The 22,870-nt window shown below is 45.7% G+C and overlaps 1 protein-coding gene and 1 non-coding gene across 2 annotated transcripts in view; one reads left to right on the forward strand and one right to left on the reverse strand.

The window, feature by feature from the left end:
- Pcgf5 (polycomb group ring finger 5) overlaps positions 1-22,870 on the forward strand; it is a 113,604-nt gene that overhangs the window by 8,438 nt on the left and 82,296 nt on the right. The gene's annotated exons all lie outside the window — the stretch shown is intronic.
- On the reverse strand, positions 9,704-9,807 carry LOC126512951 (U6 spliceosomal RNA). Its single transcript, XR_007595211.1, has one exon. It is a non-coding gene; the product is annotated as a U6 spliceosomal RNA (small nuclear RNA).

Genomic DNA, 22,870 nt, shown 5'->3' on the forward strand with positions numbered 1-22,870 from the left:
ATACCTTACATGCATCTGTGTTTGACCTCTGCTGCAGTATTGTTACGTCACCTAGATGTGAATGAAACGGTGGGACAGCCAGCCTGGGTCCTTTGTAGTGACTTCCACAGCCACACTTAGGAGATCTCTCCTCCTCTGCGGGAATATCAGGAAACTCGTAGTTTCAGGACCGACTTTGAAATCCTGTGTTTGAACTCAGGACTTTGGAAATGTAGGCAGTTCTCTCCATAAAACATTTAAGAAGCCCCTAGCATGCTTGCGCAGGCATGTGTTGTACATGTGTTCAGTGCACCACCCAACCCGGACCCGCATCCTCTCTCCTGATTCTTTCACTATTTGCAATCTTTGCTGCTGCTCACCCCTTACCCCAGTTCTAGGGCTCAAACCTACGGCCTGGAATGTAAGGCAAGGCACACTCACAGCTCACTATTTCTGACCGTACTAACTGGCTGTTAAGCCTTGCACTTGCCTCTCTCGTTGCATGGGCGAAAGTCACATCTACTCCATCTTTTGTGGCTTTGATGCTAAAACTCTCTGTAAACAAATAGTACTATGCAAATGCCAGGGTCGCCATAGGAAATGCAACATCGGCCTAATCTCGGGTCATCCTTTTCAAGTAGCTGTTTCCAACAAGGACACAGACAACTGTTGAGATTTGGCAGGACACCGGTTTAGTCTTTTACGTTCGCCGTGGCAACTTTCCTCCTTTATGCATGCCAGACTGGCTACGTGAGATCGAAGCTGTATATTTCCTGACAAGTGGGGTTTCTGCCTTATGTATTCTTTTGGCTTTTGGAGACTTTTTTTTAATTGTAAAATGTAATGCATGTACACAGAGAACATTTGAAGTATAAATGCACACATTCGCTAACTGTGAAAAGTGAGCACCCACATAACTGCCGTCCACCTCAAGAGCTAGACCCATTTAATTTCTTCCACATGGGGAAGCCTCTGTCCTGAAAGATGCTTGCTCTGTTTACTTGTTCTTCAGGGGAGTTGTGAGTAAGAGCGGAAGACGGGTATTAAGTTTTGACAGGTCAGAGTATGTTCCTCTTGAGTGGAATCAGACCAAAGGTTTGCAATACTAGTGTTTTCCTCTCTGGTTATTCTTGGACTTTATTTGTCCATAGGACAAGTGCTTGGACTTTATCCTTATAGACTGAAACCTTCAGGCTTAGTATCTTCAGTTTGTGTTCACCAGATGAGCATAAAAAGGCTGTGATACCCTGGATGTAGGAACAGCCCTCCTGCTTATCTATTTTTTTTTTAAAGTTCTCATCTTCCATCCTTTCCTGTCTTTGGAAGCAAACCAGCCAAGACTGCAGGCTGACGGCTTGGAAAATACTTAACAGTACCAAGGCAGGCAGGTGCCTTTCAGTTCAGGTCATCATAAGGTAGACGTGAGGTGGCAAGAAGGATTCCATGAAAAAACCTCATTGCACAAAAAGCCACCTATTACCTTTAATTATGATGTAGGGCCACGCATGCTTCTGTCAGGGCATATTATTTTTAATTTTTAAAAATCTGTTTATTTATTGTTTTTTTCAAGATAGGGTCTTTCTGTGTAGGCCTGGTTGTAATATATGTGTGTGTGTGTGTGTGTGTGTGTAAACTTGCAGGTTCTTTGCATATATATTATAGCTTCTAAGTTTGTGCTTTTGTGGCATGCCTTTTTCTCTAACTCTTTCTTCTGCTTGTTTCATCCTAGTCCATTTTGTTTGGTTTTGCTTTATCTTATTTTATTTTGCTATTGTTCTTGAGACAGCTCTTAGTTTTATAAGGATAGACAGAAAGGTTATAGATTCAGATTGAAGGAAGCATGGAAGGATCTCAGAGGAAATGGGGTAGGGGAGCCATAATCAGAATATGTTATATAAAAAAATCTGTTTTCAATAAAAAAGAGGAAAATAATCAAGTGTCATAAATCATATTTAAGAGTAAATTGATTCAAGAGTAAATAGATTAAAAGTCTTTTGTGCTATCTAGAAAAAAATTCTTTATTTAACTTACTGGTTTAAGTTAACTGTAGCACAATTAATAAAAATCCAGAGACAGAAATTGGGGTTCAACCTGAAGATCCCAAAAAGCAAAACAACCAGTCACTGGCTCTTATCTCTACCTTAGTCTGAAATGGCAATTCTGTCTCCAGGAGTCCTCATAATGAGACTGTGGCTGAGAGCTGTCTCCTCCCATCTTATATTCCTCTTCAGTGCTGTGAGTAAAGGCGTGCACCACTACTGCCCAGTTTCTATGGCAAACTAGTGTGGCTACTGGGTTTAAAGGCATGCGTCACCACTGCCTGTTCTGTAAGGCTGACCAGGGCAGCTGTTTTACTCTCTGATCATCAGGCAAGCTTTATTTATTAAAACGCAAAAGAAGTATCATTGCAGTTAACTTATTAAGCGGGTCCTATTTGCTGAAGCTGTACCCCCGCCAGCCTTATATTTGCCTTCCTCTCGTTCCAGTAGCCCCAAGAACTGAAATTACCCATGTGAGCCACTGCACCTGACTTATTCATTTGAATGTTCTCTGTGTGTGTGTGATTAAAAAGGAAAAAGACTTTTCCCACATCTTAAAAAATAGTAAGATAATTGGGAAGCTATTAGTGACTCAAATGACCTCAGCAAAACTCTTGAGTGTCAAAAGCACAGTCCCTCTGCCTATGAAAGTGGGTTAGTAAGGCTTCCTATGAGAATTTGGTATACTGCTCATGTTTACTGGCAGCCCTTCCTGAGATGCTGCGTTAACATGGTGTCCCTGTGGGAAAATACCTGAGATAACGGGAGAAAGGTCTGGTTTGGCTCATCGTTTCTGAGGGTTCAGTATCCTTAGTCAGCCATGCTGCCTCTGGGCCTGGCTCAAAGACAGGGTGTCACGGCAGGGAATACAGCCTACTGTGATGCCCTTCACTTGGAGGACAAGGAAGCAGACAGAAAGAATCAGGGCTGGGGTTCTGATATACCCTCCAAAGCACACCCCAGTTACCCAGCTTTTTTTTCACAATTTCCCAAGTTCCCACAGCTTCTGAATAGTCCCATTCCACTGGCCGGCAGCCAGGCCCTGGATGCGTGAGAATTCAGGAGGCTCTCAGGTCCAAACTATTAACAAACACCGTGGAATGATGGTGGGCACAGGAGGCAACAGTAGGGAGACACATGCAAAACTTTAGGAGATGCACAAGCAGCCCAGTGACTTCTGGCTTAGTGCAGAGGAGAAAATAGATACCGGAGTGTCCCGAGGGGGCGGGGGTGAATGCTGGGAAGAAGCTTTGGGCTTATCGCTAGAATCTGGAGAGGCTCAGGAAGCAGAGACCTTGGGGCAGACAGAGGCCTCCAAAAGCAGGACTGTTTGAGAGCCTGAGAGTTAGAAATCTCTTCTCCCATCACAAACAACACCCTAAGACTAGAATCATTTTTCCTCTGCAGAATGGAGAGAAAGGAAAGGTTCTGGCTTTGTAATTATGGGGCAAAGCAAGGAAAAGGGAACATGCTCAATAAAAACAGAATTATTGAAATTCTACACACTAAGTAAGCAGTGAGGCCCTATCCGTTTCCCACGGATTGATTCTTGGGTAGCCAGGTAATTAGACAGACAGGTTATGAAAAATAAGAAAACTGATTACAGAGAAAGCAGAAATACAGGCGGAATAGGGAAATAAAACTCAAAGCTCGTCTGCCTGTATTAAGCTGTAGAGAGATAAGAAAGATTCTCCTGTAAGGATGGAGACTGAAAAAGTAACAGTGAGAGAATACGAAGTTAATCATAGAAATTAAACATAAATAGCAGCAACAAGAAAGTCATTAGGCTGACCAAAAAATTCATTGGGCTGAACCAGAAAAGCAAACAAAAATCAAAGATAAACGGAAGAAAAGTTAGAATTAAATTATTGAGCAATGTACTTAGTAATATTCTAGAGAAGCTGAAGAGAAAGGTAAAGAGGAGGAAATTACCTAAGGAATAATAGAAAAAAAGTCTTCCCAGAACTGGAAGACAGTCATTTCAGGATTATCCAGAAGAGTCAGTGAGAGCACACACACACCATGGACACGGACACGTGCGTGCGCGCGCGCGCACACACACACACACACACACACCGCCTAATGTACAAATCATACCACTGTAAAATTGCACTATACCAAGAGAGTGAATCTATATTAAACCATATAGTGGAACCAGGTCCTATGCAGAAGACTGAAATAGGATGGCGTTCGATGATTTAACACCAACACTGGATTCGTGCACACCTTAAATGCCAGCAGTCAGGATGCAGAAGCAGGCAGATGTCAGTGAGCCTGGTCTGCATAGTGAGTTCTAGGACAGCCAAATCTACATAATGGAGAAACTCTGTCTCAGTAAATAAATTTTTTAAAAAAAGAATCCTGAATTACTGCCTTAAAAATTCAAATGGAAATCGTTTTCAATCTAGAAATGAAAAAAAAGTATCAAGCGGGAGAAAGAATTAAAACTTTTTATTGCCTCGTAATAGAGATCTAAATAAATTATTCTCTGCATCGTTTTCACTGAAAGCTACTGTGTGGTATTTTTAAATAAAAAGTGTGTAAATAAATCAAGGAAGAATAATATACGGTATTCCAGAACCTTGTAACTAAACAGAAGGGCAAAGAGAACTCTAGAATGACAATTTAGAGCAGTCTAGCCACCCTAGAGGGAAGCTGTCCAGGGCAGAGAGGTAGCAGAATGACTTTGGGGAAGAGGCTTCCATGAATTTCCAAGTAAAGACAAAGCTGCTGGGCAGCCTGCCTTAGTGTAAAATGCCCTTCAGAGGGGCTTGCTATCTCCAAGGGCTTATCAATTAGGAAAAGCTGTCAAATGAGGTTGGTGGAAGGCAGTTACAAATGGTTCTATAAGAAAGTGAAAATGGCTCAGCACATGGCATTAGGAAGGTCCCAATGGCGCCAATCACTGCTGAGCCAGTAAAATATAAGACCGTGAGAAGTGGTGCACTTTTTAATCCCAGCATGCCTTCAATCCCAGCACTCAGGAGGCAGAGGGAAGGAGGACCTGGATTTCTGAATTCAAGGCCAGCCTAGTCTACACAGAGAGTTCCAGGACAGCCAAGGCTACATATTGAGACCTTGTCTCAAAAAACTAAAAGAGGTTTAGTTTTAGAAAACAAAACAAAAAGTCTATACATCTGCAATATAATAGAAACTCCCTTCCCTAAACTGTAATTTAAAGAAGCTAGTCACTTTTTATTCCTTGGTCCAGCTTAGGGTGAGCAAGCATTTTGAGGGGTTGAATGTCTGCTTTACAAGGCTCTTCACCCCTTTACCCCCCACACCTTCCCCTGCTATCTGCAGAGTTGAAAGCCGGTCAGCTAGTGTTTGTGTTGTAGATCGTAGGAACATAAGGACGTGCCTGGAAGTGCACTACCTCACTTTCGCTTATATTCAAATAGCAGGAATGAATTGCACGGTTATACCTACAGGCAATATTCAGAATTTTTAACAACCAACTGGTAGCCAGGCCACTGACAAGTCGGAACAGGGACCTGCTGTAGGATAAAGGCAAGCTGTGAAGGCTGTCCCTGCTGCAGCACGTGTTAACCCTTTGTTTGCTGAATTGTGCGGACCGGTGGGCTGGAGGTCAAAGCCCCAGCTACCGTCAGCTGTTCTGGAAGTATGAGACTGACAATCGGTGCAGCTTTGTCAAGATACCATGAATCAAATGCTGACCCTGGCCGCACCTGACTCCAGAAAAGACTGACCATTACAGATGATCAGGAGGGGACAAGCTGGCGTATAACGAAATTATATTAGTAAAGGTCTAGAATTAGTATATCAATAAATTTTGTTTATTTACATATTGTTAGAAATATAAAATGAAATATCAGAAGAAACTTAAAAAGTTTATATTGAGTTTGCCTTTGGGATTGAGTGAGAAGTTAGGCAGGATACTGCTATTTTTTTTTTTATTTTAAACTTGATAGCACACTTTGAATTTCCGTGGGCTAGTGTAGTAAAAACTAAAATCAGTAAGAAAAAGGTAATGAAGTGACCAAAAAGGATTGGAGATGGACCTGGATCCAAAGCTCTAGAAATGTGTATGTTCAAAGGTAAGACATACATTTGCTTTGAAGTGCAATCCTCTGCCCCAGCACTGATTCCTGCACGGCTCTTTCTGTCTCAGCACCGTTTGGGTGAGCTTTTACACACTTCAAATGCTTCCTAGCCCCGCATTCTTGAGTATTTGGTTTGGGCAGACCCCGAGGAACTCCCAGCTTCTTCTTTGCAGTAAGACTAGCTTCTCTACCCAAGGGGTATTTAAACATCACTGTTTTCCGGAACATTGTACTCGCTCAGCCTGTTTGCATTTTGAATTTGCTCAGAGGCGCATGGTCATTTTTGCAAAAGCTGCTTACCTTTATCTCAGATTCTCTGTGGAGAAATTTTAGGGCTCAGATTAAGTAAATCTGAACATACTGTGATTTTCTCGTGTCTTTACCTTCGGTGCTGCCTCTTGGGGCTTCCTCTGCTGCACCCTCAAGTTGCTCCAGCTTCGTCTCCATGGTCATGTCTGATATCTACCAGCTAAGGTCTGCCAGGAGCTCAGCCAAGAAGAGCAATTCTCACTGTAGTTGGCATCACCAGAAGTTTGCCTAGCTAATTAGTTTCACCAAAGGAATTCTAAGAAAGATGAAAATATTCAAGAAAGGGTCGTAAGAGCTATGGTTTTCCAAGGTTGGAGAGCCTGCTACATTGGACAGTTGACTAAAGAAATTGTGGAAAAAGCCAGGTGGTAGTGGTGCGTGCCTTTGATCCCAGCCCTTGGGCAGTAGAGGCAGGCGGATCACTGAGTTGGAGGCCAGCCTGGTCTACAGAGGGAGTTCCAGGACAACCAGGACTACACAAACCCTGTCTTTAAACCTCCCCCCAAAATGTGGAAAATAAGAAATGTTTTATTGTATAGATGAGATAAATATTCTGTACACCAGAAAAAACTTTTTAAATTTATTTTTTATTTTATTCATGTTTTACCTGTATGTATGTCTGTGTGAGGGTGTTGGATCCTGGGGTTGCAGAAAGTTGTGAGCTGCCACGTAGGGCCTGGGATTTGAACCCGGATACCCTGGAAGAGCAGTCAGTGCCCTTAACCACTGAGCCGTCTCTCCAGCCCCAGAGGAAACTTTTAATGGCAAATTACAAACAAAAGTTTTCTCCGTGCTTCTTTTCCCTACAGCAAAGGATGTCAGATGTGTAAGGGACCTGCCAGGCCCAGGTCTGGCTTCTGATACGGTGCCCATACTCAAAGAAAGTCCAGGCTGGTTGCTGGGATTGCCTTACACTTGTACGTACTTAATACGAGTGTGCCAGTGAAGGCTTTAAGGCAGTGGTTCTCCGCCTTCCTAACGCTGCGACCCTCTTAGTCATTTCTCATGGTGTGGTGACCCCCAACCATAAAATTATTTTCATTGCTACTTCACTTAATTTTGCTACTGTTATACATCATAATGTAAATATCTATTTTCCATTGGTCTTAGGTGACCCCCCTGTGAAAGGGTCATTCAACCCACAGGTTGAGAAACACTACTTTAAGGTGAGAGACTGGCCCTCTCATACAAGGTTCAGAGTTTGTCCACTTGATACAAGACATGTCTGGGCCAGTGCTGTGCACAGTTGATTGTGCACCCCAGTTGCTGGAATGTCATAACATTCTCAAGGGGGTTCAGAGTCTGTTCCAGGGCCTTTCTACACTTTTGGGGGATCAGACTACAGTAGAATCAGGGTCTGGTGAGGGTCTGATTCTCATGGTTGCTCATGGTCACTTTAGAATCATCTGAGGGTCTTTAAAATGACTGGTATCTGAGACCTGTCTGTAGTGACTGTGATTGAATTGGGGTGGGCAGGTCCTGAAGTGTGTACTGATAGATATGAGTCACCTACAGTTGCCTCTGATTTCACACCCACGTGCTAGTAGGACTAAGAGCCACTGCCGTGGGATCGGCACACCTTTTCTCTGACTCGTGGCTAAAATTCTTCCTGTGTGGATGAACCCGGGAGGCACCTTAGGTAACATTCTAAATACAGTCACTTTGTGGATGTTGCCAACAAAGAAGAGATTCTTCTCAGTCGGAAGGTCCCTGGAGATGAGCTGAGTGCTGTCGGAGGAACACACCCAGGAAGAAAAATGGTCCTTCTTAAAAGTACCCAGACAGTGTCCCGTGCCACAGGAAGGGGGTGAAGAGAGACTATGAATGGGTTCTCTCATCTCAGGAGACCCTTTTTCCTCTGTGTCTTTGCACCGAGAGACCAGGCAGACAGTGCATTGTGAACACACAACTCGGTTGCATTGGGGTTCTTTAGAAACAGCAGTTTCTTTACTCCTTACTGTGTGTTCATGTACGCACTGGTGAAATTTCCACACTGCTAGAATTCTGGCGTTTATGTGCTTCCTTTGCCAATTGTTTAAGAAGTTTTAGAATATTTTCTGTGCATTTATTTGCCCCTCTGCCCAAATTGAGTGACTCAAGATGCTGCCACTCTCAGGAGCTTCCAGTGCTGCTGAGAGAGTGAGGGTGAACTTGCTCAAAACCATAGACCTGGGTTCAAAGGTCAGCTGTTTGATTTCTGCTGCAAGAACAATCTTAGAAAAAGAGGAAGTAACTATATTAACATTGTATTAATGACAACTTCTTAAAGAAAGTACACTTCAGAGTTCATTGGTTAACATTGAATATAATCATGTTGTTCATTCATGAGGCCAGCGGTGTGGCTCAGCGTGTGACTGCGTGTGCGTACCGCGAGTATGGTGACCAAAGTTTGATTCCCAGAACCCACGGGAGAGAAGGATCAACTCCCTCCCTCACGGTGTCTTCTGAACTCAGCACTTGTGTGTCATGGTACATGCAAGGGACCCTCACATTTCTTTCTGCCAGCACCTGACTGAACCCTTCCGTTCCTGGTCACTCTTTTTATATATACATATATATATATACATATATACATATATATATATTATGCATACAATATTCTGTCTGCATGTATGCCTGCAGGCCAGAAGAGGGCACCAGACCTCATTACAGATGGTTGTGAGCCACCATATGGTTGCCGGGAATTGAACTCAGAACCTTTGGAAGACCAGGCAATGCTCTTAGCCACTGAGCCATCTCTCCAGCCCCCTGGTCACTCTTTTTATGCATGCGCGGACCACCCTGTGAAACACTTTGTCTTTGCTGCCAAAATTCTTTTTTATTAATATTCTCTCATATATTGTATCCCGACACAGAAGTTTCCCCATCTTCTCCTCCCCCCAATCTCTCTGCTCCCACGTCATCTCTCCCTAGATCTACCCTCCCCCTGTCTCCCCTCTGAAAGAGCAGGCTTCCCGAGGACATCAGCCAAACATGGCATAATACGCGACTATAAGACCAGGCACATACTGTAACGTCAGGGCTGGACAAGGCAACCCAGTAGGAGGAAAAGGGTCCCGTAAGTAGGCAAAAAAAATTTTTTTTTATTTTGGTCAGTTTTAATTTTTGTAATCTTTAAGGAGGAAAGAATCAGTAAGCACAATAATCAGAGCTAGTCAACAAAAGGAAGATAACCAGCAGTCAGCATACAGAAGACGGTGCCTGGGAAATATTTAACAAGCTTGTGACTTCATACTTTAAAAAATTAAGACAGCGAAGTTATTTTTCCATCAAGCAAAACATCCAGCTGTAAGTTCCTGAAGACAGCTGGAAAGAAATAGGGGATACTTCACAAACTGGCCTGCCGTCCTTGCGCGGGGTCCACGCTAGTCTTCTCTCTGTCGTTCCAGTTTTAGTTATGTGCTGCTGAAGCGAGCTCAGTAGTTCTTTCTCAGACTGCTGTTGACGGTTTTCTCCTCTTCCCTTTTCCCCATACTTGGTCCTCTCCCTCCATCCTTCCCCACTATTGGTGCATTGGCTGCACCACAGCTAGGACCCCCCCCCACCACTTTTCTCCACTATGTTGTACTTCAGCAGTAGTTAAGTTGTGAACAACACACAATTAGCATGTGTAATACATGTTAGGCAAATGAATGAAAGATTTCCCTGTAAAGTATTGAGAATCTGCACTTGTCTGGTTGGGGTTCAAGATCAATTCCACTTAGAAATATTTAGCTAAAAGTTACATTGATTTGATTTTCATTATGTTTTTCACTACAAAATATAAGCTCATAACATTCTTTCCAAATAGTCATAGAAAATTTTATTATGTCTTCCCCTACCAAATATAAGTTCATAACATGTTCTTTCCAAATATTCACAGATACATACCTATGCATAAATGTAGACATACCTATATACGAAAGTGGGGGAAGTAAAAACCATCAAAGATTATTCATAAATATTAAGTATCCGAGGTTTAAAATAATCTTTAAATAAACTAGAAAAATGCCAGGCAGTAGTGGCGCACACCTTTAATCCCAGCACTCAGGAGTCAGAGGCAGGCAGATCTCTAAGGTTGAGGCCAGCCTGGTCTCCGGAGTGAGTTTCAGGACAGTCACGGCTACACAGAGAAACCCAGTCTCGGAAAAAATAAATAAATAAACAAATGAGAAATCTTCATAGAGGTCTGCACGATGCGCATGGCTTATCTGCTTTCTTTCATGAAGCCTGCTTGCTTGAAAGCAAACAGGCTAAAGCTCTAGACTCACCTGAGCCAGTATGGAACATACCTATATTCAAGTTATACTGCAATTCTAACTATAAAAAATACTTGGAGAGTTCTTTATCAATCATGTGAAAAGCATGGAAATTTTAACCACCGACACAGTTTTATATAGTTTACAAATGGGAGCCAGAGATGAAAGGAGACAGAGACAGAGACCCACATTGGTGCACCGGTCTGAAATCTCAAGGTCCAAATCAGGAGCAGAAGGAGAGAGAGCACAAGCAAGGAACTCAGGACCGCGAGGGGTGCAACCATACACTGAGACAATGGGGATGTTGTATCAGGAACTCACCAAGGCCAGCTGGCCTGGGTCTGAAAAGGCCTGGATCAAAACTGGTCTCGCTGAACATAGCGGACAAGGAGGACTACTGAGACCTCAAGAACAATGGCAACGGGTTTTTGATTCTACTGGACCTATTGGTTTCGTGGGAGCCTAGGCAGTTTCGTGGATGCTCACCTTACTAGACCTGGATGGAGGTGGGTGGTCCTTGGACTTCCCACAGGGCAGAGACCTCTGATTGCTTTTTGGGCTGATGAGGGAGGGGGACTTGATTGGGGGAGGGAAAGGGGAGGCGGCGGTGGGGAAGAGACAGAAATCTTTAATAAATAAATAAATTAATTAAAAAAAAAAACAAATGGGAGCCAGACAGAAACTGACATCTGCCATTTTTTCTGCAGTGACGTCCTAGCTTCTTCAGGCTGCTATAAGAGAATGTCAGAAGCGAGGGGGCTTAACAAACAGCACAAGTCCATTCTCCACAGTTCAGGGAGGGGGAGCCGAAGATCAAGACACGGGCAGATTGACATGCGGTGAGGGTGGGGCTCTGGTTCTAGCGTGTGCTGTCTTGGCTGTGCCCTTGCACGGCAGGATGGGACTAGTCTGTGGACTCTCTTTGGTAAAGGCGTGGATCCCAGCTGTGTTCTCATGATGAGAAGCCCTCAGAAGGCCTCACCTTAACAGGGTCACTTTGGAGGTTAGGGCTCCATCGTACGGATTTTAGGGGTGCAGACACTGAGGTCATAAAGTGTAATGACTCCACGTCAGTCCTGTTGAGTGAGGAGCCTTAGGGTGTCTTCCTCCTTAAGCTTTAGTTTCTCCATGTATAAGATAGGGGATTTGGTTCAAATTACTACCATGGTCATTTTGACTCAAGTATGAGTCTGGAAAGTTAGGGAACACAGCCCGTTACCATGGTGAGGTCAGATGATTGGTGGATCCAAAAATACATTATTTTCTCCTTCTCCCCAACAGCAGTGCTTTCCCATTGAGTAAGTCACTCTGTGTATATTCCATTAATAAACCAATCTCTTGATTTTTTTTAAAAAAGAAAATACCAGCTGCTCAATAGTGAATGGAAGAGCATTGAGAAATACCAAACAAATGAGCTCTTGCCTCTGTGTTAAATATAGATCTGCATTATTGCAATGTTTTTCTTTCCTGTTGTAGGTATTCAGAAGGCAGTGGGTGATGATTTGATATATTTAGAAACTATTTCCCATCAATTCCTGCTGCCTTTGTGTTTCTGTGAGAATCTCATTAAAAATATATATGATTTATTCTCTTAAAATATGATTTCCTTCATTTTGGCCTTTCTACAGGCAGCGAGTTTGTGTCTATAAATACAGATTTTTGTCAGGATCTTTGCATTGACGTTCATTTTTCTCCATTAGCGTCTAGGTAATCTACTTAGGCAATACCGCATTTGACCCTCTTGGTTTGCTGAAGTGTGGTCTCATCAGTTTGTCCTGGCACACCGATGCCCTAAGCAGCCCTCCAAGAGCCACTGTGAAGCTGCAAGGCTCGTGGCCAGGCTCCTTGGGGACTGTCCCCTGTCAAGAACGCTGCTCCTGAGATGAGGCATCCTGACCTAGTTGGGACAAGCACCAGACGGGCAGGCAGTCTCACTGTTTGCTAACATACACGCCAGACAGACTCAGCTTTCTGAAGCAGAGATTCAGACCATTAGATGAACATTGCCCAAGGAGATAGCAGAAAGCCAGGTGTGGTGGTGCCCCTGCCATCACTTGGGAGGTGGAGACTGGAGGGTCCGGAGTTCCAGACCAGCCTTAGAGCCAGCCTGGACTGCATGAGACCCGGGGACAAAACAAAATCAGAAAACTAATAACTATGATGAAACAAGGAATGGAGATTTGGTTGGTTTTCACTGTTGTATTCTACAGTAGTCTTTTATCGCTGACCAGCTGTGTGAGATGAGAGGGGTGCTCTCTTCTGAGCTTCGGTTTATAGGACAGTGGTTCTATAAAGTTTGGGTCTTATTTCTAAAATGCATTTGGTTCTAGAACCCACTTATGGTCACCTCATGTCTGTTACCTCGACTTTTTCCCCTTTCTTTCCATTCTTTCTAGCTTCATTTAAGCTTGCTGGGGACAAGCTGTGCTTTAAATCTAAGCAGCTTTCCCTTTTTTCTCATGGTTCTGCCTTAAATCAGTGTGGTTCAACTTTTCAGTTTGTAGAGATTTTTGGAAAACATTTATTATGACTGATTTAGTCCATTTATTTTCTAGGCATGTTGAGATGAGGTTAACTCAACAACTCAATTTGTTTTGCTTCTATGCTTGGATAATGGTCTGAAAAGAAACCATTATATTTCTTATTGTTATAGAAATTGTAATTAGACACATTTCCCTCATCGGGCATTTCTGTACATCTCTATCAGCGAGAATCAAGCTGATTTGATGCTGTGGACAGCAGTCACAGGATATATCTAGAGAAAAAGTGTTTGTCGTTTACCCATCGTCCCTGCCGTCAGCGCAGAATCTGTTCTGCTTAGTACGTCCACGCTGTTAAAAGCAAAAGGAAGGCTGGCAACCACGAAGTCCTGCAGAAGTGAGTTAGAAAATAGTCTCCGATAGGGTCACTCCCTCCTTGCAGAAATGCTTGTCGAGCTGTCTGCTAGGCTGTCTTTGGCATGTTGTCGTGCAGAACAGACGTTCTTGCTGTACAGAGTTGATTTCTCTGCTGTCAGAAAGCAAGGTAGTAAAAGCTGAGGGACTACGAAAACCGGAGCAGAAAAGGAGGGATCCGGAGGAAATGAGAAGCGGAGAACGTGGCTGTAGTGTAAGTACCTATGAATGGGTTAAATGGCCAGGCTAAACAGACTTTCTGGGTGCAGTCACAGTTAAATATCTTAAAACAGGAGATGTCCCTAAGAGTAGAAGAAGAAAAAATCCGGCACTGGTTAGTGTATGGAAGTGTTGAGAGGTTGGTGAGATTTGATTCCAAATCGGCATAAGGGGCCACGGGGAAGCGTACAGAGGACAGGGAACAGCCTTGAGGAAATAGATCAGCTTTCCCACTCACTGCCCCCAGGGGCCTAGCAGAGACCAAATCCAGCCAAAAACCAGAAGCAACCAGAAGAAGATGCTTTTGGTGGGCTTCAAAACTGTTCCATTTGAGAATTGAAGCCAAAGGCTCAGCTGATGCTGCACCCAGGCCTGGGACCTACAGGACTGACATAGTAGGTGGTACTGTCTGAACCTCCTCCTTCTGTGGCGATTTGACATATCAGTAATGGAACACCAACAGAGTCAGAGAGCTGGCAAAGAGAAAACAAGAACAGAATTCTAAGGTGGTATACCTGGGGGACAGAGGGGCTGCAAGGTGGCCACTGTGGCTGGAATGCAGAAAATACGGAGCCAAGTGGGAAATGAGGTCAGAAAGGAAAAGGGAAGTTAGTGGGGGGCAGAGACCATGAAGGGTTCTGGCTCTTATTCCAGGGGAGCTATGGGAACATTGCGTGTTTTCATTGCAGAAGCAATGGGCTTGTTTAGCTTTAAAAACAGTCTTACTGGCTGCCCTGAAAATAGACTCCAGGAGAGAAGCAGGAAGACCAATTAGTAATGACGGCAGGCCTCCCAGTGCAAGGTTGTGGGAAGGGGTCCGGAGTCTAGATATATTTTAAAGATAGTCTCTTTTCTTTGTGACTTGGATGTGATATATGCACATGGGAGAGAAGCCAAAGATGCCCCTACATGAAGTAGAAGATGGAGTTGCTCTCTGCTAGGTTGCAGAAAACAGCAGGCTGAGTGCTGGAGAGTGGAGGTCAGTTGGGACCTACCGAGTCAGAGTTGTATGTCGGCCGCCCAGCAAACGTGGATGCAAGTGTGGTAGGCAGAGCAGCGGCCCGCACATAGTTCACGTTCTAGTCTCCATAACCTGTGGCGGTGTCACTTTACCCTTGAGGTGGCAGGTTATCTGGGTGGCCTCCCCTCTGTGCACCAGTCCTTTAAAAGCTGAGAACTTTCGCATGGTGGTCAGGAGCTGAGGCAGCTGTGGACGGACCACCAGAGGCACTGTTGCTGACAGAAGATGGAGGAAGGAAGGCATGGGCCTGCGAGTGTGTGCGACCTCGAGCAAGGAGGCATGGCACCAAGGAGGCATGGCACGGAAGCCCGTTCTCCCCTACATCCTCCAGACCGCGGACACCTGACCATAAAGCTATAAAATGATACAATTTAACTTGGGTAATTCACTACAGTAGCCAAAGAAATCCCCAGAGTAAACAGTGCGACTCTGTAGGAAGAGAGAGTTAGGGGTTTTAAGGCACAGAGGTAGCAGTGGGATCTCCGAGACAGGCTGGAGACAGGAGACAGGTGGAGAGGGCATTCCTTATCTGTCCCTCTGCTCTGATGAGTCTTATCTAGGCACCTGCTGGCCAGGTGTTCCAGGTGGGGTCTTTCAAGACTGTGTGTGTGCGCTAGAATGGCTCGGGGGGCTTCACCTGGTATTCCATAGGGTGGTGGCCGAGTGAGGCCAGAGCGGGCAGTGTAAGAAGAGGGAGAAGCTGACATGCCGTACTGACAAAGACTGGACCAAGAAAAAGTGTGCCAAGAGATTTGGGGGAGTGAACAGTGCCCAGTATAGAAATTAACTAATTGACAATAAACATGCTAAAATTTGAACAAAACATAACCAGTCCTGCATTACATTATAAAAGATGTTATTTATTTTTTTATATGTATTGAATGCTCTATCTGCGTGTTTGTCTGTTTGCCACACTGTGCTGGTGCCCTTGGAGGTTAAAAGGACATCAGAGTCCCCAGAACTGGAGTTAAAGGTTGTTAGAGCCACTACCTACATGCTGGGAACCAAGGCCAAGTCTCCTATGAGAGCAACAAGTGCTGTTAGCGACTGAGCCACCCCTCCAGACCCGCATTCTACCATACAAAGTTTCAATATGGTCAGTTTGTATGGTGTGTGTGTGTGTGTGTGTGTGTGTGTGTGTGTGTGTGTGTGTGTTGAGGAGCAAATTTCTTACCACTGAGCTGCACCCCATTCCTTCATAGCTTCGACTTTTTAAGCAAAATATTTCATGCATGTGTATCAAAAAGGAAAACAAAAACTGAGCACCTCTGGCATCATGGAAGCTCGGAGCAGAGTTCTGTGCCCCTCCTCATACTTGGGCCTTCACATTTATTATGATACCTTATTCCTTGATATCAAAATTTTTCCATTTTGCGTAGTTTGGGTTTGGGTTTAGTTTTTGTTTTTTTTTTTTTTTTTTTTTTGTTGGTTTTTGTTTGTTTGTTTTGTTTTGTTTTTTCGAGACAGGGTTTCTCTGTGGACTCACAGAGATCCACTTGCCCCGGCCTCTCAAATGCTGTGATTAAAGACGTGTGCCGTCACCACCCGGCAGTCCCACAAGTTTTAACAGAAGTATTAAAATGTCCTCAGAGGGACCTTCCGTAGTACCCTAACAAAATACTACACACTGCTGTTGGAACCCAGTTGCCTTCCTTCTAAGCGAAACTCCTTACCTGTGTGCTTAGGGTTTGACTCTGTCCGCAGCTACCTCCCGCCCTCACTCAGACTCAGACTGTCGTCCATATTCTCGCCACACCCTGTGTATCTTAGTGTCCTCTGCCCATAGACCCCCTTCATGGGGAAGGAGCCAAGTCTATACGTGTGGGCTGCACTGGTTTTGAGTATTACTCGTTGCTCAGCCCACGCACATTCCCATGGTCTGCTTTTGTGCCAGCAGCACAGGCAGTCAGTTTCAGGCTAAGGAGCACTGAGACAGACGCAGGGTCCCTTTAGAAGGTGAGCTGTGGTTGCTCCCTGAAGCCTCCAGCTTCTTGCTTCCCTGTGCAGGATGGGGCGGCACTCCTATGGTTTGACGTAGTTTCTGGTAAGGGTGGATAAAAGACGGGATTGACCCCAGTGTTCTGGTTATCTGATGCCGTGTGTCAACCCACCCCAAAGCTTAATGACTTCAGACGACAGTGATTGTTTGTTATCTATCTCCCGCCGTTTCTCGAGTCTGGAATTTGGCTACGTGGCCTGGCCCCGTTCCACGTGGTGGTCACAGGGTAAACTCAACAGCTCAGGGCTGGAATTATCTGCCGGCTTGTTGATGTGCCTGGTGCCTGATCTGAGATACCCAGGCTCTTCAGGCTGTTCCTGTCTGTCTGCGGGACCTCGCTCTCATATCGTTTTCCGGGACCTCGCTCTCATATCGTTTTCCAGGGGCGTCTGCCCAGGCGTGTGGCTGTGGAAAGTGAGATCTCCACAGGCAATGTCAGCGTCACAGCGAGCACTGACGTTTATTGAGGGCTTGTTAACCCCTCGCAGGTGTGATTTATAAGGTAGCCTGCTCTTTACAGTGAGGGGTAGAGAGTCCATGAGGTTAAATAATGGTTTTAAGCTCACAGTGGGTTTCTGAGTTTGTGATAAAAGGGGCTAATGGTGGAGAGTCAGTGGGAGCCTCGTTTCCAGAAAGAACCACAGCTTTACTGGTGCCTCCATCAGCTTCTTTTGCCCCCCCCCCCCCCCCCCCCCAGTACAAGCACACCCCCCTTTCCCTTCCCTATAGGATCGAAAACCTTCACTTTGTTCGATCACATTTCAATAATATTTCCTACTTCTATTTTTTCCATTGAAAATATGTCACTTTTATTATAACTTGAGCCAATGAATTGATCTAGAAACTTAAGTATTATAAAAAAAAGACACCCAAACTGATTTAAAAAAAAATAGTCAACCAATGTAGCCTTTAATCTTAGCACTTGGAAGGCAAAGGCAGGCAGGTCTCTCATTTGGTTTTACTAGTGAATTCCAAACTTTTTTTTTTCAACCAGAGGCTGGACCTGAGGCGTACCTGGGTCCGTGGAAACGCTAGTGTTGATGGAGTAAGTGTCCTTTGGTCCTTTCCCTCAGTCCCTTCCTGCCTTGAGCAGTTCCCCCTCCCCCCCAGTACTGTCCCGTGTCAGTCTCATTATTGCCTCTCTTGGACACTCTTGTTGAGCACGCGCTTAGTGAATGAATTTCATACATTCGAATCCTCCAAATGGCTGCGGAATCCGTGGTTTTCCTTGAACCTGGCCAGCAGTCTTTAGAAAAGACATAATTTAGTTTATGGACCTCTTCTAGGTGCCCTAAAGGGAGATAAATATAAATAATTGTTATTTTGTCCTCATGGTAGTAGGTTAAGCACACACACACACACACAAGCGCGCATGCGTGTGTGTGTGTTTGTCTGGGTACACTGCCATTCATGAAGGGAATCCAGGTTTCTCCCAAGATGGTGTGTTGATTCATTGTGTTAATTACACACTCTATGTGACACTGGGAGACTCTACCAAGGGGCCCAACAGACAGACAGCTCCTCCTCTCTCAAAGCCTGCCTCCTTAGGGGCTGAGATAGTGAGCTCGCAGCATGTTTAACTGGTCAGGTTGTGAGGAATGGTATGTAAAAGATAAATCCTGTCAAGGGCTTGCTTCCTGCTTTTCTCATTGCTGTGGTAGGATAGACAGAAAGTAAGAGGAACGTGCTCTGGCCCACAGTTCAGGGACTCGGTGACATCACCATGAGAGGAAGGCATGGCGGCAGGAGTGACCCCTCTGTGGCAGGTGGAGTATACCGTGGCTGGTCGGTTCCATCGTGGCAGCAGTCAGGAAGAGGCCGTTTCAGAGGGGCTACTGTAACCTCTAGCCCCACCCCCAAGCCACCCATTTCCTCTAACTAGGCTTCAGAAAGTCCACAACTTTCCAACACTAACGCCTCCAGCCGTGGACCAAGTGTTCAAACATGAATGTCGGGGTGGAGCGGGGAGGGGACACGACATTTCACATTTCAGCTGCAACTGAGGGAAACTTGGGGTGTCAGACTGTGTCATCCTACCCAAGTTTGTCCCCATTCTATTTCCCATCTTCAAGTAGAAGCCAGCAGGTCCCAGATCAGCCGCTCCTCTGCTTCTCCAGCCACACTGGTCTCCTTGCTGCAGGGACCCGGGCACCAGCATTATCCTTGTTCTTGGTACTTCCCCTTCTCTTTGTGTGACCCCACAAAGTTAACCCCTTCACCTCTTTCTGGACGCTACCCAGATTCATCCTCCTCTAAGTATCAGACACCTTGCTACCGCCCTCCACACCTCTAATCTCTTGGCTGTAGTGCAACTGAGGAGGCGGTGGATACCAGCAGTCAGACACAACCGTGAGCAAAGCTGTCGCCAGCTTCCTCTCCACAGCTACTGGGGATCCCCCCCCCTTCAGTTGTCAGGATGGTTCTCTATAAAGATCCTCCCTGCAGCACCCTGGGGATCCCCCTGGACTCTACAGTAGAACCAATTTCAGCCCTGCTCTTAACTGGGAATTTCCGCTTGACATTTGGCCTCTCCCCGTATGGCCTTCACTCTGTGGATTGGATGGAGTTTCTTGAAGTCCGGGACCCTGCTTCAGATCAGGGTGATTTCTACTGCAGGAGTCTTGGCTGTGTGAATCCAGTCTGTGGCCCCTGCCAGGGAGCCCATTCTAGCCCTCCTTGGATGCTTCTCTTACATCATCGTCTCCGGCTGCCTCAGCTGTGGTCTCGGCTTTCATTTTCACTGGCTGTTCTGGCCTTTTATGTCTTGGTTGTTTTGTTCAGAAACTGAAACTGCATCTCATGCCTAACAGGTTTGTGTCTACCTCGTTTCATTCTCTTAAAACCGCTGCCTCTCTCCCTTTCTGCCACCCGCTTCTTGGTCCCAGAGCATCAAGAAGGGACAGCGCCACCTCCACCAGTAAAGTTCCACACGGTACAGTTTTGGAGACATTAATAAGTAGAATTTAAAGTTGTCTTGCAACGGGTTTGGTTCTCACAGATTCAAGGTGGGTTTTTGTTTTTTATAAGAGAGATGGGAAGGAGGAGCTAGGTATAACTCAGTGGGTAAGACTGCTTTTTGTGTATTAGCATGCAGAGCTGAGTTCAGATCTCAGGACACATGAAAAAAGCTGTGTGTGTGTGTGTGTGTGTGTCCGCGCGCGTAACTCTGTGTCTCTGTTTGTGTCTGTTGTGTGTATCTGTGTCTGTAATCCCAGTCCTGTGGTGGGTAGAGACAGCAGGATCACTGAAGCTTGATAACTTACAGCCTAGCTCCAAGCTCAGTGAGACATACTGTCTCAGAGAATATCTTTGAGTAAGGCAGAGACCAATAGATCAGGATATCCAATGTCCTCCTCCAGCCTCTGCACATGTATACATACATGTACTTATGGCACATATAAACACCTCTCTCATACACACATACACACAACAGTCATTTACTCATGGCGGGGGGGCAGAGGAGAAATTAAGCAGATTAAACTGCTATGCCAGCCTCAGTGGGAGTCCGGAGCTGGGATGGCTCTTCAGACCTCTCTTGACTTGACTGTGACTTTACACCGGCCTCCCTCAGTCACTGCATGTTGGTCACCTGAACAGAGTCCATCCCTGCAGACCTCTCAAGCACCGCATGAAAGTATGCCATGAAAGCCTCCCTGCCAGTCCTCAGCTATGCCCCAGCACCTTCTGTATTCCTGTAGGCAACCCCTGGGGCTGGGGAGGTGGCTTGGTGGTTAAGATCTCTTACTGCCCTTCCACAGGACCCAGGTTTGCTTCCCAGCACCCACATGGTGGCTTACAGTGATCTTTAACTCCAGGTCCAGGGGATCGTATACCCTATTCTGGCCTCCTTGGGCACAAGGCACACAAGCACTCATACATAAAAGTAAAAATAAATAAGTGGGTTTTTTTTTAAATAAATAAACTTTTTGGTCGGTTTTAGTTTGCTACTGAACTTCTGTGGATGTCGTTGATGTCTTAGAGAGAGTTATGGAGCCCTCCTGTCTGGCAAATGGAGAAGTGAGGTAATAAGAAGGCAGAGGAAGTCTCAGGGTGGCTTTCCATGGCACAGACGCCTGCCCTTTATAAGAACTTAAGAAGCAACCCCCGAAATACCAACAGACAAGTAGGAAGTGGGATCACGAGAGAAAAATCACCCAAGAAGGGTGTGTTCTAGAGGAACTCTGCCGTGGGCCACGGGAAGCCAGTCCCTTCAGACAGCTCCAGAGACCTGTCTCCAATCTCCAAGTTACCCTGCTCACGTGGAGAGGAAACTGGGGTGATCAGCTGCCCACCTGTCCTCGTCTGAGACTGTGTCCCGAGCCACGACTCCCTTCGGTTTCACTGGGTCTGCAGAGGAGTCCTGTCAATAAGGCTGGTGTGCTGTGTTTACCAAGAGCGGTGCTCTCACAGTCTTTGCCCTAAGCTATCTTCTCAGAGTAGCCTAGCCCGCTCCCAGAGCCATAGCTACTTCTGCGTGAGTCCTTGAGGAACCTGGGGAGGGGGGCAGTGACAGCATCTGTTTCATGGGATTGCCTAAAACTACAGATGCGCTGACTACCTGCCAAGACACTACACCAGCCTGCCCTGTGTCTGGGTGACCCTCACCCAGAACATGGGGAGTTCTGAGTAGCACCTATAGTACCAGCACTGCGGGCAGTTGCTGCTGCACTGTGGCCAGCCGCCATAGTGCTCAGTGGTGTCCAGGCAACATGGGGAGACCCGACGAACAGTCCCAGCACTGCGGGCAGATGCTGCTGCACTGTGACCAGCCGCCACAGCGGTCAGTGGTGTCCAGGTCTTGCTGGAAAGGCTGTTCCGGAAGGAAAGTGTTTCCTATGTGCCTTCAGCAGACTGAGTCGTGAACAAAGTTCCAATGGGACCTGGAACAATCCTGAAGTGGGTGGAGGGTGGGACACCCTGCTGGTAAACAGTTGGGGGCTTTTGGAGAGGGCTGACTAGGTTTGCGTCGTCTTCATCTCCGACCTAGTGAACATTGGGCAGTAGGCAAATTAAGCCTTGGTCTCCTGCTCTGAAAGTGGTATCGATATGACAGACTTCAATTCACAGGGGTGTTTAGAGCACTCCGTGAGGTAACCGATATAAAAATATCTGACTAGAGCTTGCTGTGTAATAAGCGTTAGCCGTGATGCTGATTATGATTGGCAGGAGGGAGTGGGAAGGGAGGTTCAGGTAAGAGAATGGCCAGAGCTTGGGTAAACATGGCATGGAAGAAGAGAAAGGAGAAATGCTAAGGCCAGGGAAGGCATCATAGCCGAGAAGGGTTGCCCACTTAGGACAAAACCTCCTAGCAAAACCGCCAGGGGAAGCCCAGTATGTAAAACACATTAACAGGGCCACTTACTTGAACGTGGAGTCAGGAACCACCGTCCTGTCATTTCCCCCTCTTCCTCCAGCTACCCACAGCCCCAAGGGAATTCTGAGAAACCCCAACGCTGCAAGAACAAAACCAATTTTCTATAGAAGGATTTGTAAGAAGCCACCATAACACCTCGTTTGTTCTGAATTGACTAAGTTTTCTGGCCAGAGGGGGGATCTTTTAAGAGTCATCTAGGAGGAAACTGCTTACATGTGTTGCTTATTTGCCTTCTTAACAAGGCTGGATGAAAACCCTGTAACCTGATGAGTTTTGTTATCCTAATGAACATTTAGTTACAGTTCTGTGCCTTAGTTGATGCTTTCCAGCCTCAGAGGTTCTGAAGAGTAGGTGCTCCCGACTGGCCTGTACTCTCCGGATTACTGTGAGCAGTGGATTGGTGTGTGTGTGGCAGGAGGGTGGGGTCTGGACATGGGGACCAGGCTGTCCAGACTACATCCCAACATGCATCTTAGTACTGTGACCTTAATCTCTCTCTCAGTTTCTTCTACAAACTGTGGATGATAATCATATTTACCCAACAGGGCTGGAGTGTGAAGTAAATTTTAAACTCTTCCTCTGTTTGGAACAGTGATTTGTGTAAGACTGATATATAAATATAAGTGTAAGGATGGTTGTGGTGGAGGGGTAGAGGTGGTAGTGATGAACCCATTTTATAGAATTTTTTTGGCCATCACCTATCACATGGCATAGTGCTTGAGCCTATGAACTCT

This window comes from Alexandromys fortis, unplaced genomic scaffold, assembly GCF_014885135.2.
Source record: "Alexandromys fortis isolate MF-2015 unplaced genomic scaffold, M_Fortis_MF-2015_v1.1 scaffold_10, whole genome shotgun sequence".
NCBI lineage: Eukaryota > Metazoa > Chordata > Mammalia > Rodentia > Cricetidae > Alexandromys > Alexandromys fortis.